This window comes from Elephantulus edwardii, unplaced genomic scaffold (assembly GCF_000299155.1).
Source record: "Elephantulus edwardii isolate Elephantulus edwardi_28Jun2011 unplaced genomic scaffold, EleEdw1.0 scaffold00363, whole genome shotgun sequence".
Classification (NCBI taxonomy): domain Eukaryota; kingdom Metazoa; phylum Chordata; class Mammalia; order Macroscelidea; family Macroscelididae; genus Elephantulus; species Elephantulus edwardii.
In genome coordinates this window covers 629,269-637,459 of record NW_006400113.1, presented here as the reverse complement: position 1 = coordinate 637,459, position 8,191 = coordinate 629,269, and the positions used below count along the sequence as shown (strand labels likewise).

General features: G+C 39.3%; 1 protein-coding gene across 1 annotated transcript in view; it reads left to right on the top strand.

Moving 5' to 3' along the window:
• SRSF12 (serine/arginine-rich splicing factor 12) overlaps positions 1 to 8,191 on the top strand; it is a 43,577-nt gene that overhangs the window by 22,065 nt on the left and 13,321 nt on the right. The gene's annotated exons all lie outside the window — the stretch shown is intronic.

The following is an 8,191-nucleotide window of genomic DNA, read 5'->3' as shown; positions in this document are numbered from 1 at the left end:
AGATAGACATTCTTCTGGTACTCCTTGCTTTCAGCCAAGATCCATCTAACATTAGCTACAATATCCCTAGTACCACGGCCCCTTCTAAATCCAGCCTGCACTTCTGGTAGTTCTCTGTTGATGTGCTGTTCCACCTGTTTTTTGATATCTTCAGCAAAATCTTGCTTGCATGTGATATTAATGATATTGTTCGATAATTTGCAAACTCTGTGGGATCTCTTCCAGTCAGGTGACCAAGTGGTTGTTCTCCAGATATCTTGGCACAACTTGGTGAGCACATCTAGGGCAGCATCTGTTAACTGAAATATGTCAGTTGGTATGCCATCAATTCCTGGGGCCTAATTCTTAGGCAATTCTTTCAAAGCAATCTGAACTTACTCCATCACCATTGACTCTTGCTCATATATTATTTTATTAAATTCTTCTGTGTCCGCCAATTCCTTTTGGTATAATGACTCTGTATATTCTTTCCATCTTCTTGCAGGATCACTCAGTATTCTCCCCAAAGCATCCTTAAGTATTGCAACTCGAGGCTTGAATTTTCCCTTCAGATCCTTGAGCTTAAGAAATGCTGAGCAAGTTCGGCCTCTTTGATTTTCTGACTCCAGGTCTTTGCACATTTCTTTATAATACTTTGTCTTGTTGTGCAGCCTTTTGAAATCTCCTGTTCTTCTCTTCAGTGTCTTGATTTCTTCCTTCTGCTTTGGCTTCTCGGTGCTCCAGTGCAATATTCAGAGTCTCTTCGGACATCCATTTTGGTCTTTTCTTCCTCCTCCATCTTTGCAATGCCTTTTGCACTCTTCCTGGATGATATTCTTGATTTCTTCCCATAATTCATCTGGTTAGTAGTGAACTCATTAGTGTTCAAGGCCTCAAAGCTGTTCTGAGATGATTATGAAATTCAGGTGGGATAGACTCAAGGTCATATTTTGGTTCCTGTGGGCTTGATTTCACTTGCCTTTTCTTCAGCTTAAACTTTCATATGAGTAGTTGGTTATCTGTTCCACAATCAGCACCAGGCCCAGTTTTCACAGCTGATATTGAGCTTCTCCAGGGGTTCTTTCCACAGATGTAATCTTTCTGATTCCTATGCATTCCATCAGGTGAAATCCATGTGTATAGCCTGCTTTTACGTTTATTGTAAAATGTATTTGCAACGAATAAATTGATTGTCCAAAATTCTATCATCCTATCTCCAGCTTCATTTCTGTCACCAAGTCCATACTTTCCAACTACTGATACTTCTTCTCTGTTCCCAACTTTCACATTCCAGTCACCCATCACTATTAATGCATCTGATTGCATGTTCAATCGATCTCTGACTGTAAAAGTTAGTAGAAATGATCTATTTCCTCTTCTTTGGCTCTGGTTGTTGGTGCATATATTTGAATGGTAGTGGTATTCACTGGACTTCCTTATATACATATGGATATTATCCTATACCTACAATATTATATCAGAGTATGTTGTTGTTATGTGCCATTGAGTCACTTCTGAATCATAGCGACACTATGTACAAGAGCCCTAAATGCCATTCTATCCTGTGCCAACCTCGCCATATCAAACACACTCATTCCTACCACTCCACTCACAGAATCGATCCATCTCATCAAGGTATTCCTCTCCTGCGCCGTCCCTCCACTCTCCCAAACATGATGTCTCTCTCCAAGGACCAGTCCCTCCTCACAACATGCCCAGAGTATGTCAGACGAAGCTTCAGAATCCTTGACTCCAAGGAGCATTCTGATTTCACCCTCTCCAGGACAAACCTGTTTGTTCTCCTAGCAGTCCATGCTATATTCAACACTCTTCTCCAGCACCACAGCTCAAAGGCATCAATTCTCTTTCTATCATCCCTAGTCACTGTCCAACTCTCCGATGCATAGCACCTAATTGCAAAGACTATAGCCCTGATCAGGCACACCTTAGTCTCCAGCCTGACGTCATTGCTCTTCAGTACTCTTGAGAGGTCCCTCACAGCAGACTTTCCCAGTGCAATTTATCTCCTGATTTCCTGGCTGCTGTTACCAAGAGTGTTGACTGTGGAGCCAAGTAAACTAAAACTGTTAACTATCTCAATCTCTTCACCATCCGTACTGATGCTGCCAGTTGGCCCAGTGGTGAGAATCTTTGATTTCTTGATGTTGAGCTTCAATCCTTATAGGAGCAATCGCTTCAGGTCATCCTCAGCTTCAGCAAGCAAGGATTGTGTCATCTGCATAACGCAGATTGTTGATGATTCTTTCATCAGTCCGGATGCTACATTCCTCCTCGTACAGCCCAGCATCTCGGATGATCTGTTCTGCATACAGATTGAAAAGGTATGGAGAGAGAATACATCCCTGACGGACCCCCTTCTTGATTTTGAACCATCCAGTGTCTCCCTGCTCTGTTCTGAAGACTACCTCTTGGTCCAAGTATAGGTTTCACATTAGCACGATCAAATGTTCTGGGATTCCTATTCTTCTCAGAGTCAGCCATAGCTTGTTGTGATCCACACAGTCAAAAGCCTTTGCATAGTCAATGAAGCACACATAGACATTCTTCTGGTATTCTTTGCTTTCTGCCAAGATCCATCTACAATTAGCTATAATATCCCTAGTACCACGACCTCTTCTAAATCCAGCCTGCATCTGGCAGTTCTCTGTTGACATATTGTTCCAAACATTTTTGGATAATTTTCAGCAGAATCTTGCTTCCATGTGATATTAATGATATTGTTTGATAATTTCCACACTCTGTTGGGTCACCTTTCTTTGGAATAGGAACAAATATCGATCTCTTCCAGTCAGTTATATATCAGCATATAGCTTTTCATAGTAGTCCAGTATCCTAGATTTAATTTAATCTGGTTCTGTTGTGATGTCACCTGCATCAATAATTAATTAATCTAGCTATTAGTGTTTTATCCTTTTTTCTTTTTTTTAAGTTTGCCAAAGATTTGTCAGTTTTATTGAGCCTCACAAAAACCAGCTCCTGCTTTTTGTTGATGGTTTCAATTGTTTTTGTTTCCTATCTGATTGATTTCAGCTCTTTTTCTTATAATTTCCTTTCTTCTAGAGGCTGTGGGATTAAATTGTTCTTTTTCTATTTGATGAGGGTGTTGAGTTAGATCATTAACTTTACTTCTTCATTTTTTCATATGCTTATATATTGCTGTGAGCTGACCCATGATGACTGCCCTAGCTGCATCCCAAAGGTTTGGTTACATTGTATTTTCATCATCATTTATTTCAAGGAACGTTTTTATTTCATTCTTTATTTCTTCTATAACCTAGTTGTGTTCCTGCAGTGTTCTTTAGCTTCCTCGGTGATGATTTTATAAGCTTTATCTTGTTGTGGTTAATTCTAGTTTTATAGCATTGTGGTCTGAGAAGATATTTTTTGTCATTTCAGTGTTTTTGAAATTTTTGAGGCTTGCTTTGTGCCCTAATATGTGATCAATTCTGGAAATTGTGCCAAATGCATTTGAGAAGAAAGTGAACTGAGTTTTAGTTGCGTGCAATGGTCAGAATATATCCACAAGGTCAAATTGGCTGAATTGTGTAGTTTAGATCTTCTCCATCTTTGTTAAATTTCTTTTGAGTTGACTGACCTATCCTTTGGTGAAAGTGGTATATTAAGTCTCTAGCCACTGCTGTGATGCTGTCTGTTACTTTCTTCTATTCTGTTAACAGCTGTTTCAGCATTTTACAGTTTCTGTATTTATGCTGTCTTGATCCATTGTACCTTTAATCATTATATAGTTCCCTTCCTTATCTTTTATGGTGATTTTCGTTTTGAAGTCTGTTTTTTTCAGAGATTAGTATTGCCATCCTGCTTTTTTGTGGATGCTATTTGCTTGGATATTTTTTCCCAGCCTTTGATTTTGAATCTGTCTTTCCCTTCGTTTATTATATGTGTCTCTTGTGGGCAGCATATTGATGGCCTTTGTTTTTTTTTATTCATACTGCTACTCTTTTCCTCTTGATTTGGTGCATTTAGTCCCTTCACATTAAGTGTGACTATTGATATACAAGGTTTTTACATTGCCTATTTGAGGTGTTTCTTTTTTTGTTGTTTCTTGTTACTATGGTCCATCAAGATATTAAGGAGTTCAACAGAAGATTCTAGAGCCCAGCATGGAAAGACAGAGTAAAGTATTAAAATGAAATGTGTAAGGAGCTGGAGTCAGAAAATGAAAAGGGCCAAACTCACTCAGCCTTTCTTAAGTTGAAAGAACTGAAGAACAAATTCAAACCTTGAGTTGGAATACTAAAGGATGCTTTGTGTGTGTGTTAAGTGCTGTCAAGTCGTAGGCGACTCATAGCCACCCTATGAACAAAAGACCTGGGCACCTGTATAACTTTTGTCCTTTCTTCAGGTTCATAGGGTTTCCAGAGGCAAGCTGTTATGGAAGTGTATGCCACTCCTCCTTCCAAGCTTGTTTTAATCGGGAGCTCCACCAAAATCTGTCCACCATGTGTAACCATTCTTGCATTTGACACATCAGTGTCATAGTGTTCAGCTTCACAGTCACAAGTTACCTCTGTACAGCAAATGGACAGACCAGAGTTACACGACCTAGAAGAATGTTTCATCAAAAATAAATAAAGGCAGGCCTGAGGGCTGCAGATTAGAGTCACCCACCTTTGGCTTGGAAGCATGACTTTCTGTCCACTAGGCCAACTGATCTCTCTCTGCTGTTGTTGTTGTTGTTAAGTGCCATTGAGTCATAGGTGACTCATAGCGACCCTATGAATTAAAGACTTGGACACCTTTATATCTTTTGTCCTTTTTCCAGGTTCATAGGTTTCCAGAGGCAAGCTATTATGGTAGTGGATGCTACTCTTGTAGTTATTTGAAATTCCCTGTCAAAAAATTCCAGCTTTAGTCACCTCAAGGGCAAGGAGTTCAAATCCACCAGCTGCTCTGCAGGAGAAAGATGGGCAACCTCTTTCCATGCCATTACAGCCTCTGAAAACCCACAGGGAGGTCAGTTGAGTTTCTGACTTAGTGGCAGTGAGTGAGCGAGCAGGGAGTGCCGTCTCTGAGTCCAGTTCTGACGAGTGCTTTGTTTCTTGGGACTGTGCTATTTCTCATCTTCTTAGGCAGAATATTAAATGACCCAGGAAGTATTAAAAGAAGATGGAAAGAGTATACAGAGTCATTGTACAGAAAGGAATTGGTGGAAAGGGAAGAATTTAATGAAACAGCATGCGCAAGAGCCTGTGGTGATAAAGGAAGAAGTTCAAGCTGCTCTGAAAGAATTGGCAAAAAACAAAGCCCTAGGAATTGTTGGCATACTGATTGACATGTTTCAACAAAAAGAGACTGCCCTGGATGTGCTCACCAAGTTGTGCCAAGAAATCTGGAAGCTAACCACCTAGCCAGCTGACTGTATATTTGTTCCCATTCCAAAGAAAGATGATCTGCTAGAGTGTGGAAATTATAAAAAAGTATCATTGATAGCACACGTAAGCAAGATTTTGCTGAAGAGTATCCAAAAACGACTGGAACAGCACATCAGCAGAGAACTTCCTTAATTGCAGGCTGGATTTAGAAGAGATCGTGACACTTAGGGATATTGTAGCTAATGTTAGATGGACCTTGGTCTGTGCTTCATTGACTATGCAAAGGCATTTGACTGTGTGGATCACAACAAACTGTGGGTGACTTTGAGAGTGGGAATCCCAGAACACTTAATTGTGTTTATGTGAAACCTATTCTTGGACCAGGAGGCAGTCGTCAGAACAGAGAAAAGAAACACTGCATGGTTCAAAATTAGGAAGGATATGTGTCAAGGATGTGTCCTATCCTCCTATCTTTTCCCTCTATATGTAGAACAGATTATCCAGGAGGCTGGACTCTATGAGGAGGAATGTGACATCAGGATTGGAGGTGATTCATCAACAACAGTCTGTGTTATGCAGATGATACAACCCTGCTTGCTGGAAATGAGTAGGATCTGAAGTACTTGCTGCAGAAGGTCAAGGACTGCAGCCTTCAATATGGATTGAAGCTCAACATCAAAACATCACAGATTCTCTAATGAAGTTGGTTGTCCTTGGTTTTAGTCCTAGGTCCATGATGTACTTTGAGGTAGTTTTTGTATATAGAGTGAAATGTGGATCTTGCTTGAGTTTTTGCAGATAGTTTGTTAAAAGGCTGTCGTTTCCCCACTTAACTGATTTCATCTCCTTGTCAAATATCAGTTGGCCATAGGTAGATGGGTTGATTTCTGGATTTTCAATTCTATGCCATTGATCTATGTGTCTGTCTTTGTACCAGTACCATGCTGTCTTTACCAACATGGCAGTGTAGTAGAATTTGAAATCAGGGCATGAGATGCCTCCTACATTGTTTCTCTTTTTAAGGAGTGTTTTGCTTATTCAGGGCCTCTTTCCATTCTGAATTGGTGATTACCTCTTTCATCTTGTTGAAGAATGGAATTGTTTTATGTATTGGGATTTCATTGAACATGTAAATTGCCTTTGGTAGTATTGTCATTTTCACAATATTGAGTCTTCCTATCCTTGAGCAAGGGATATTCTTCCACTTCTCCAGGTCTCTTTTTGTTTCTTGTGGTAATGTTTTGTAATTTTCTTTGACTCGATCTTTTGTGCTTCTGGTTAGGTTTTGGCCTAAGTATTTAATTTTGTGATTAGCTATTGTGAAGGTTATTGTTTTTCTTAGCTCTAGTTCTGTATTCTCTTTGTCAATGTAGAGAAATCTAGTTGATTTTTGTATGTTAATCTAGTATCCTGCCACCTTGCTGAATTGCTCAACTATGAATTTCATTAAAGAAAAGCTTGGAAGAACTCTAATCCACAACATCAACAGTCTTCCAAGCATCTTGGAAGATCTACAACCAGGAGAGAATACAATAGATGAGTGGAACCTTTTAAGAATCAAATCCCTATGCACATCCAAAAATTTCTGCAACAGCGTAAAAAGGGAAGCCACAGATTGGGAAATAATATTTGGTAATGACATTTCAGACAAGGAACTTATATCTAGAATTTATAAAATACTTGAGCACCACAACAAGACAAAAAAAGGTAAATAACCCATTTGAAAAATGGGCACGGGATGTTAACAGATACTTCACCAAAGACGACGTTCAGATGACCAACAAACACATGAAGAAATGTTAAAAATCCCTAGCTCTAAGAGAGATGCAAATCAAAACAACTAGGAGATATCATCTCAGCCCAGTAAGACTAGCAAAATTTAACAGAACAGCAAACATCCAATACTGATGAGGTTGCAGAGAAACTGGAACCTTTATTCACTGTTGATGGGAGTGTATAATGGTGCAGCCACTATGGCGCTTTCTCAAAAAATTGCAGATAGAAATACCATTTGACCCAGCAATTCCACTATTGGGAATTTACCCTAAAGAAACCATAACCGCCACCCAAGCAGATACTTTAATACCCATGCTTATTGTGGCTTTGTTCACAATAGCAAAGAGTTCGAAATAACCTAACTGCCCATCAACAAACAAATGGATAGAGACGCTCTGGTATATTCCCACAATGGAATACTATGCTGCATTGAAAAACAAGGAACTCATGAAATATGCAAAATGAGTGACCCTGGAGGACATTATGCTGAGTGAAATATCTCAGTCACAAAAAGAGAAATATTGCATAGTGCCACTGTTGTAAAACAGGACTGATATAGGGGTTGAAGAAAGACTGAGAAAGGGGATAAATTATGTATACTGTATTGAAACAGATGAGGGAGAGAACTGTTTAAAAGGGATATATGATTAGATATTATTGTTATCACAAGGAATCCAGAATGAAGGCTGCACAGTGGCACAGTGGAGTGGACTTGGGGGGAGGGATTGTATAAAAAAGAAATCATTTTTCTTTTACTTTTCAAAGAGAAGAGCATATTGGGAAGGAAATGATGGGCAGGAAGAAAAGTGCAACAATGAATGGAAACCCTAAGTCTCTGTAAATTTTCATTAAAATTAATTTAAAAAAGGAAAAGAAATCAAAGTTTCTCACCACTGGGCTGATTGGCAGCATCATGATAGATGGTGAAGAGTTTGAGATTGTTGACAGCTTCAGTTTGCTTGGTTTTACAATCAACATCCTTGATATGAGCAGCCAGGAAGTTAAAAGACTAATTGCATTGGGAAAGTCAGCTGTCAGAGACCTCTCCAAAGTACTGAAGAGCAAGGATTTCTTTCTGAAGA